Source organism: Phoca vitulina, unplaced genomic scaffold, assembly GCF_004348235.1.
Source record: "Phoca vitulina isolate PV1807 unplaced genomic scaffold, GSC_HSeal_1.0 scaffold77, whole genome shotgun sequence".
Taxonomy (NCBI): Eukaryota; Metazoa; Chordata; class Mammalia; order Carnivora; family Phocidae; genus Phoca; species Phoca vitulina.
In genome coordinates, this window is record NW_022589780.1 from 1,769,473 (window position 1) to 1,779,321 (window position 9,849).

Here is a 9,849-nt window from a genome sequence, read left to right on the forward strand (position 1 = left end):
TTTTCTTCCTTATGGACATGTTTCTGTTAAGCAGCTCACATAGTATCTGCTGAGATGAAGTTAGAATATCTTTTCAGTTATAAGGAAAGGAGTATGGCACTAAAATAAGTCAAGTGTATACCAGATGATAACGTTTTACCTCCTAAAAGAGATATATTGGATTAACATGATTTAATCTTGATCATGGATCAAGATTATCAGGATAATACAATCAATACTATTCAAAAAAGAGAGATTTCATGCTCAACCTTGGAATTAAGCTGACTAAGTAAATGTTAACTGTGAGTTATCACACTTGACCAGCCAAGTTTGGTCAGCACCCGCTTTAATTACTAAATTATTTGCAGCACACCCTTTAATTACTAAGGGGACTTAGCTTAACTAGTTTCTTCTGAGTTCAGTAGGATCTACCAGGACTTTCTCCTAGGCTACATTCAGAAAAATTAGAAAATCAAAAGGACCTGGAGACTAACAAACACTGGGAAAGAGAAAGGGGATTCATGTTAAATACAAGTCAGAGTTCGCCACTAATTGTCCTCCCCTCAACTAACCCTCACATTTCTTTGGTTTGAGTAGAATTTTTAAAAAATAATTGGTGTATTGCTAGAAATCACATAGGACCAGAAAACAAGAGAGCTCACTTCATGCTGCTAATGACAAATTAGCATGTGATCACAACCTAGTAGTAACAAGGAAAGGTTATGAAAGCAAACCTTTCACACCTCCTCTAGAGTTTTATCTTCTTCTTCCCCACACAAAGCAGACATAAAACCATACATTTGTATTATAAACAAGTTGCTACTAAATCAGAGCCCCCAAAAAGCATTTTCTTGTATAGGTTTATTTGTAGTAATGTAGTCCACAGTCAATGCAAAGAAGCACCGTTACTATAGAGCCTCCAAGAGGGTATGGAAATATCTTTGTCTTTGTAATGGGATTTTACTTGAGAAAAAGGAAAGATGTCCTGACAGTCAAAGCCCTAAACACAGAAACGGCTTAGAAGGAGGTTACAAATTTCATTCCCAAGGGCCCTTTATTTATTTTAAAGGAATATAAAACTATCTATTGGGGCACCTAGGTGGCTCAGTCAGTTAAGTGTCTGACTCTTGATCTCATTTCAGGTCTTGATCTCAGGATCCTGAGTTTAAGCCCCACACTGGGCTCCACGCTGGGCATGGAGACTGAGTAAACAAAACAAAACAAAACAAAACAAAAAAACCCCAAAAAAACTATTGACCACTGTTTACCATTATTTACAATAAAGTAAACAATATACAGTTGGATAACATTCTGATTACTACAAAGTTATTGCTTTTCCTGGTTTCTGCTGAACTAGTAACTCAAATACTGAGAAGACTGAGGCTACATCTAAGGTATGAGTTGGAGTAAAGAAAAACATGCAAGTCAAAGAATTTAGAATACAGAAGTTTGTTAACCCATTTATTCCAGTAGGTCCTAAATTGTCAACATCTCTAACCATCTGATTATGATTAGGTTTCCGTGAACAAAGTCTTAGACATTCCATGAATCATGACCTTTTAATCAATGCAACACAAGGATTTCAACTTCTTTTTTTTAAAGATTTTATTTATTTATTTGACAGAGAGAGACACAGTGAGAGAGAAAACACAAGCAGGGGGAGTGGGAGAGGGAGAAGCAGGCTTCCCGCTGAGCAGGGAGCCCAATGCGGGGCTCGATCCCAGGACCCTGGGATCATGACCTGAGCTGAGGGCAGACACTTAACAACTGAGCCACCCAGGCGCCCCGGATTTCAACTTCTTGAAAAGCAATGGTTCACTAGAAGGAACCTTTAAAGTTTAAGTAAGTTTTGCTTACCTAATTAAAATGCACCAGGACTTGTCTAGTTTTCTCATTTGGGTGGGGAAGTTGTTGGTAGTGATAAAATTTTCCATTCAGTGATCTTGCAAATAAACTTGCATTTATACGACTGTAGATAGGGATATGGATTCTGATACAGCTGCTTTTAAATTGTCCAATATATTATATATATATATTTAAATATAATGTAAACATTATATTTAAATTGCCCAATTAGTTGCAAAATTTGAAAGGCTAAGACTTCAGGAAAAATTTCTATTTAACTTCAAGTGATTTCTTAGGTTGCTGAAAATGACGGCCTCCCAGAAACACAGGCTTATCCATGATTATAAAATGCTATTTTTGTTTTGGTGAATGTTAAAAAAAAAAAAACCATTTACATATGTATTTTTATGTATACAAACACACAAAAAAACTCCAAACAAACAAAAAACCCAGAATGGTCCTCAGGCATATGGAAGTTAAACAAAATTCTGATAGAGTAATGATTATGAAGATTTCCCTCAACATTTAGAAAAGGTGTTCTCTAATGCAGGAGAATAATATACCATGATCGCAAATATTCTTTTCTGATAAAGGAAAGCTTTTATTTGTTCAAGCTAACTGTGCTCTAGATGCAAAAAACATCCCAACAACTCCCCCAATACTACTTCATATCAAACTTGACTTTCATTAGAATGTTATTTCTTCACACTAATAAACCCAAAAACCAAGACCTAGATTTTACATATAATATATATAAAAAACAACACAATTATTGAGCTTCATCTTCTGGACAATGCCAAGTTAGTCTCTCTTCATAAAAAGCAATTACAATTTGAGGACACTTCATATTTGCCTCTTTTGCCAGCACCAAGTCTGCCTCATCTGAATCTTTCCATTTCATGAGAAACATTAATTTTCCACTGATGTCTGTGGCATCAATTATTCCTTCAGGATCAAGACCTCTGGCAAAACCTCTTGTCTATCAGCAGCATCTCTTCTCTTCTTTGATTTGCTGTCATCTGATTCACTGTCAGATACAGGTTTTCTTTTTGTACCATATTTTTCTTTACCAGCTTTTTGAGAATTAAGAAATGCTTCAATTAACTCCGGACAATGAAAATTTTCTTCAGGTTCCCAAGTACTGTCAGCATCTGTAAATCCCTTCCACTTCAGGAAATACTCCACCTTCCCATTCACTACATGTCCACCACAATGTTTTCAGGATCTGCCTCTTCTACTTTTTGTACTCTTTCCAATTCTGTTTCTTCCCCATTTTTTTGCAATGTAGTTTTATTGGACTTGAAGACTTGAAGTCTTTTTTATTTCAGACTTGAAGAGCTATTATTCACCTCCTTGGAGCAGTTCTGGGTCCTGGGTCTGCAGTGTCTCCCCCTTTATTTATTAATGGAGATTTTGCCCTGCAAACCCTTAAATTTTTAAAAGTAATTAAATGTATCAATCTTTTATTGGATCTTCATTTTGAAATACAATTGGAAAAGTTTTTCCCCTTATGCTGGTTATAGGATTTACCCATATTTTCTTCGAATACTTGTGTTGTTTCAGGTTTGCATTTAAATCTCTGACCCATCTGGAGTCTATGGTATCTTTTCCCAAATGGCTGTTCTGGTTATCTATTGATGTATAACAAACTACCCCCAAACCTAGTGGCTTAAAATAAAATTTGTTTTATTAGATTTGATAGCTCTGTGTGTAGATTTGACTCAGCTGGGCAGTTCTGCTAATCTTTCTCAAGTTCTCTTGTACAGTTGCAGTACTTGATGGCTGGGGCTGGAGTTATTTAAAGGCTTGATTTTAATGCTGGGAAGGCAGGACGTCTCTCTTTCCACATGTAGTTCCAGGGCTGCTTCTCTCCATGTGCCCTCTCCATTTAGTCTTTTCCAGTAGGGTAGCTGGACTGCTTCTTACTCTTCTCTTCCTTTTTCTTTTCATTTTTAAACAGTTTTTATTGTGATAGATTTCATATACCATAAAATTCACCTATTTATGGTATACAGTTTAGTGGTTTTCAGTACAGAGTTGTACAACCATCACCACAATGTAACTTGAAAGTATTTTTAACATCCCAGAAAGAAACCCTGTACTCATTAGCAGTCATTCCTCACTCCTGCTGCAGCCCTCATCCCTGTTCTAGCCTCAGTCACTGATCTATTTTTCTGTCTGTATGAATTTGTACATTCTGGATATTTCATAAAAAAGGAATAATATAATATATAGTCTTTTTGACCAGTTTTTTACTTAGCATGTTTCAAGGTTTATCCATCTTGTAGCATATATCAGAACTTCCTTTCTTTTTTAACACAAATAATAATCCATTGTACAGTGACATCACAATTTGTTTACCCAAATATCTGTTGGTGGACATTTAGGTTGTCTCCTCTTTTTGGCTATTATGAATAATGCTTCTTTGAACATCTTTGTACAAATTTTTGTGTGGACATATGTTTTGATTTCTCAAGTATATACCTAATAGTGGAATTACTGGGTCATCAGTTTAGAATTTTTTTTTAAACACCATTAAAATTTTTTTTCATCATGATTAAATGTACTCTTTAATCCTCATCCCCTATTACCCCCATTTCCCCACTGCCATCACCTCTGGTAACCATCAGTTTGTTCCCTACAGTTAAGAGTCTATTTCTTGGTTTGTCTCTCTTTTTCCCCTTTGCTCGTTTATTTCTTAAATTCTACATATGAATGAGATCATATTGTATATTCTTTGACTTACTTCACTTAGCATTATACTCTCTACCTCTATCCATATTGTTGCAAATGTTAATATTTCATTCTTTTGCATTGCTGAATTATACACACACACACATACACACACACACATATCACTTCTTTATCCATTCATCAATGGACATTTGGACTGCTTCCATACTTCGGCTATTGTAAATAATGCTGCAATAAGCATAAGGACATAAAGGTGCATGTATCCCTTTGAAATAGTGTTTCTGTATTTTTTGGGTAAATACCCAGTATTGCTGGCTCATAGGGTAGTTCTATTTTTAACTTCTTGAGAAATCTCCATACTGTTTTCCACAGTGGCTGCACCAGTTTGCATTCCCACAGTGCAAAAGGGTTCCTTTTTCACCACATTTTTGTTTCTTGTGTTTTTCATTTTAGCCTTCTGCCAGGTGTGAGGTGATATCTCATTGTAGTTTTGATTTCTTTTTCACTGCTGATGAATGATGTTGAGCATCTTTTCATCTGTCTGTTGGCCATCTATAGGTCTTCTTTGGAGAAACATCTGTTCATGTCTTCTGCCCATACTGTAATTAGATTATTTGTTTTTTGGGTGTTGAGTTGTATCAGTTCTTTATATATTTTGGATACTAACCCTTTACTAGATGTGTGGTTTGCAAATATCTTCTCCCATTCAGTAGCTTGCCTTTTAATTTTGTTCATTGTTTCCTTCACTGTGCAGAAACTTTTTTTTATTTTGATGTAGTCCACAATAGTTTATTTTTGCTTTTGTTTCCCTTGCCCCAGGAGACCCATCTAGAAAAATGTTGCTACCACCAATGTCTGAGAGATTACTGCCTGTGCTCTCTGAAAGGACTTTTATGGTTTCAGGTCTCACATTTAGTCCTTAATCCATTTTGAGTTTATTTTTGTGTACCGTGAAAATGGTCCAGCTTCATTCTTTTGAATGTGGCTGTCCAGTTTTCCCAATACCATTTGTTTAAGAGACTGTCTTTTCCCTATTGGATATTCATTCCTCCTTTCTTGAAGATTAATCGGCCATATAGTTGTGGGTTCATTTCTGAGTTTTCTATTCTGTTCCATTGATCTATGTGTCTGTTTTTGTGCCAGTGTCATACTGTTTTGATCACTGCAACTTTGTAATATAACTTGAAGTCTGGAATTGTGATGCCTCCAACTTTGCTTTTCTTTTTCAATGTTACTTTGGGTATTCAGGGTCTTTTGTGGTTCCATACAAATTTTAAGATTGTTTGTCCTAGCTCTGTGAAAAATGAGAGCTCGGGTTTTTTTTTTGTATTTTGTTATTTTATAGGGATTGCCTTAAATGTGTGATTGTTTTGGGTATTATAGACATTTTAATGATATCTGTTCTTCCAGTCCATGAGCATGGAATGTCGTTCCCATTTCTTTGTGTCATCTTCAATTTCTTTCATCAGTGTTTTATAGTTTTCAGAGTACAGGTCTTTCACCTCTTTGGTTAGGTTTATTCCTAGATATTTTATTGTTTTTGGTGCAACTGTAAATGGGATTGCTTTATTTCTCTTTTTGCTGTTTCATTATTAGTGTACAGAAATGCAGATTTCTGTATATTGATTTTATATCCTGCAACTTTACTGAATTCATTTATCAGTTCTAGCAGTTTTTGGTAGAGTCTTTTGGGTTTTCTATATACAATATCATGTCATATGCATAAAGTCAGAGTTTTGCTTCTTCCTTTGCATGCCTTTTATTTCTTTATGTTGTCTAATTGCTGTGGCTAGGACTTCCAGTACTATGCTGAAGGAAAGTGGTGAGAGAGGACATCCTTATCTTGTTCCTGACCTTAGGGGAAACCCTCTCAGTTTTCCCCCATTGAATATGATGTTGTCTGTGGGTTTTTCATATAAGACCTTTATTATATTAAGATATATTCCCTCTAGACCTACTTTGCAGAGAGTCTTAAACATGAATGGATGTTATACTTTGTCAAATGCTTTTTCTGCATCTATTGAAATGATCATATGATTTTTATTCTTTCTTCTATTGATGTGATATATTATGTTGAGTTTTGTGAATATCGAAGCACCCTTGCATCCTGGGAATAAATCCCATTTGATTGTCGTGTATGATTTTTTAAATATATTGTTGGATTTGGTGCTAATATTTTGTTGAGGATTTTTGCATCTATATTGATGACATAAAGGACTTGGAAGGAGGTTACAAAATTTCATTCCCAAGGGCCCTGTAAAAATAAGAGATTCGTCTTTCTAGAAAGGTTTAGGTAGAGTTGAGCCTAGAGGGAGGAAGATGGATGAGACCCCTCCAAATCTGTGCAGCCCTATAACTCTAAAAAGGGTCTTAACTCTGTGTATTCTACAGATGGAATAAGATAAATGTGCCACTTATAATTACTATCATGATCCATCCACAGATGCTGACTTTTGCCATTTGATGTTCATAAAGCACTACTCAGTATAATATATAAAGAATGCAATTATATGTCTTTTGGATAGGAATACTTGGGATAAAATGGGAGGGAGGAGGAACTGTCTTGGTTAGTAGGAAAAAATATGTATAGCAATAAAATATTTAAAGTCACTTCAAGAGGAAAATAAACTATAAAATTTTTTTTACTTTATCCCTTCTCCTGACAGAAATGATAGCTAGCTCCCTCTCCTCCAAAAAAGAAAGAAAGAAAGAAGAGAGAGAGAGAGAAAAAGAAAGAAAAGAAAGAAAGAAAGAAAAAGAAAAGAAAGAAAAAGAAAGAAAGAAAGAAAGAAAGAAAGAAAGAAAGAAAGAAAAAGAAAGAAAGAAAGAAAGAAAAACAAACAAACCTCAGTGAGGTTTCTAAAAGGACATCATTTCTAAAAGGACACAGGAGTTACATTTAGCTTTGGAAAAACAGTGGTTTTCAGGGACTAATATTCTATTAGATCTAATGTCAGCATGGCATTATTTCTATTATTTGTATATAATTCAGTGTTCTTAGAGAATCTAGAGATTCTTCACCTATCTCTGGGCCTCAAGAGGTCTATATCAACTCCTGTCTTGTAGCCAGGAAAAGACTAATCAAGTTGTGATAGGCACTCCCAGTCCTACTTCAGAACCACTCTAAACCTGTGTCTTAACTTCCAGGCAATTGCTTTTTCTGTCCTGCCTACTCTACCCAATGACCCAGTATTTTGGGCCATTCTTACATTTTTTGATTAGCCTGCTATCCAAGTACTTGTTTATTTTATGTTATTTAACAAACACTAATATGGATAGTGTTTTAAGCACTTCATAAATATCAACACATCTAATCAACAACACAACCTTATAAGGGAAGTTGCATTATCCTCATTTTATAGATGATAAAAACTCAGGCTTAGAGAAGATTAACTGACCCAAAGATCATGCTTCAAGTAAGTGGTGGAGTACAGATTAGATACCCAGGCATCGCAAGAGTCCATGCTTTTAGCTACTATACTGTGCTGTCTTCACAAAGGAGACAGTCAAATGATGGTTATTGGTTTACCAATTATCCTAAAGATCCTCTGCTTTTTCTTTTCTTTAAATGTAATAACATTAAAGCAATAATTCTTTAAAGGCAACCAGCATCACCAATCCTAACACTGTTTACATGATGCACACTTACAACATATCACATGACAGGTCTTTTTAGCACAGTCCTTAGTAATAGAGCTTTGCACATTCCTGGAGATGGGCAGAAGCAGAACTTGCAAATCATCTAATTTCTCATCCCTTTACCTAATCAACTCCCTTTTATAAATAGAAGAGTGTATTTTTCATTTCCAAAGATTTTTCTATTACAGGTTTCACAGGTGTTTATATGGATCCTAGTAACCTGAGGGCTAAAATTAAGATATCTGGATCACAATGAAGGCAACCAAGAGACATCAAACTCCGCCGCCCCCCCCCCCCCGCCCCAAATCCTGAATCTCCAAGTTTTCCCATTCTCTCCTGGGCCAGGCAGGATCTCTTAAGTACCTGCTAACTGCTCCCCCCACCACAGGAATGGGCTAAGCAGCTTTCTGTTGTCAGTCTCCTCTCCAAGGGGCTACTTTCATCCTCCTGCATTTGCCCTAATTACTGGCATTGGCAGCTGTTGAACTGACTGCTGTTAGTCTGTCAATTCCTGGGCTCTGCCAGTCTTATTTGGGCTTCTACTTTTCCAGATAACTGTCTCACCACCTAATCCTGACCACCAACTTTCCAACACTCTATTTTGAGCTTTCCAAATACTAAAACTAGAGAGAGGATAGTCTTAATTTTTTCCTTTTCTCTAGCTCTATGTCCAATCCATCACCAAGCCATGTTGACTGTATCTTCAAATTATAACCCAAATCCTCCCACTTCTCTCATTCTCCATCATTACCATCCTAATCTAAGACCACATTATCTCTCCCTAGGACAAAAGTAGTTGCATCCTAACTAGTGTCCCTGCTTCCACTCTTGACCTCCTACAATCCAATGTCCACTCTGCAAACAGTAATCTTGTTAAAGCACAATCTGACCAATTGCACTCCTCCTTAAAATTTTCCAGTGGACTCCCACTAAACTCAGAACAAATCCAAATTGCTTACCATGGCCTATAAATCCCATCTGAATAATCTGGACTTTGCTGATGTCTCATACCACTCATTATTTTCCCTTGGGTTCTAAGAAAGGCCAAACTCTTCCTAATCTGAGGGCTTTTGAACTCACCTTTTCCTTTACCTGTAACACTCTTTCTTTCCTGACTCTGTGTGGCTAGATTCATCTTATCTATAAGGCTCAGCTTAAATGTTATGACCTCAAACAGGCCTTCTAACCATCATAACATAACTATGCTTCTCATCATTATTATATTTTACTATGCTGATTCTTCTTCATATTGATTACCATCTGACATTTTTCCTAACTATTTTTGAAATTTGTGGCCTGTACCACCTCCAACAGTAGGCCTGTAAGTTCTAGGAAGTAGGGACTATGTCCACTCATAGCTGTATCTCCAGTGCCTAAATTCTCAAAACATATTTTTGGAAGTGAGGAAACAGTTGCCTATTGCAGTACATGGAGGAAACCTCTGTTGGTGTTAGACACCTCTTACAGAAGTTTGGGCCTTCCTGAGGTTGCCCCTCTCTATGGCTGTATTGGACATCAAATCCATTCCCACTTGGGACTAAAGCAGTACCAAGTATTTCTCATTCCATTTGTACAGGTCAGGAAAATATGGTTCACCTCTTTTCCCATCATTCAGAAGCTGGTGCCTCTCTTCAGTTTTTCTTCTTTCTTTCTTTCTTTCTTTCTTTCTTTCTTTCTTTCTTTCTTTCTTTC

General features: G+C 36.3%; 1 pseudogene; it reads right to left on the minus strand.

The window, feature by feature from the left end:
• Nucleotides 1-2,485: 2,485 nt before the first annotated feature.
• Nucleotides 2,486-3,097, minus strand: LOC116625337 (annotated as a pseudogene).
• Nucleotides 3,098-9,849: the final 6,752 nt, after the last annotated feature.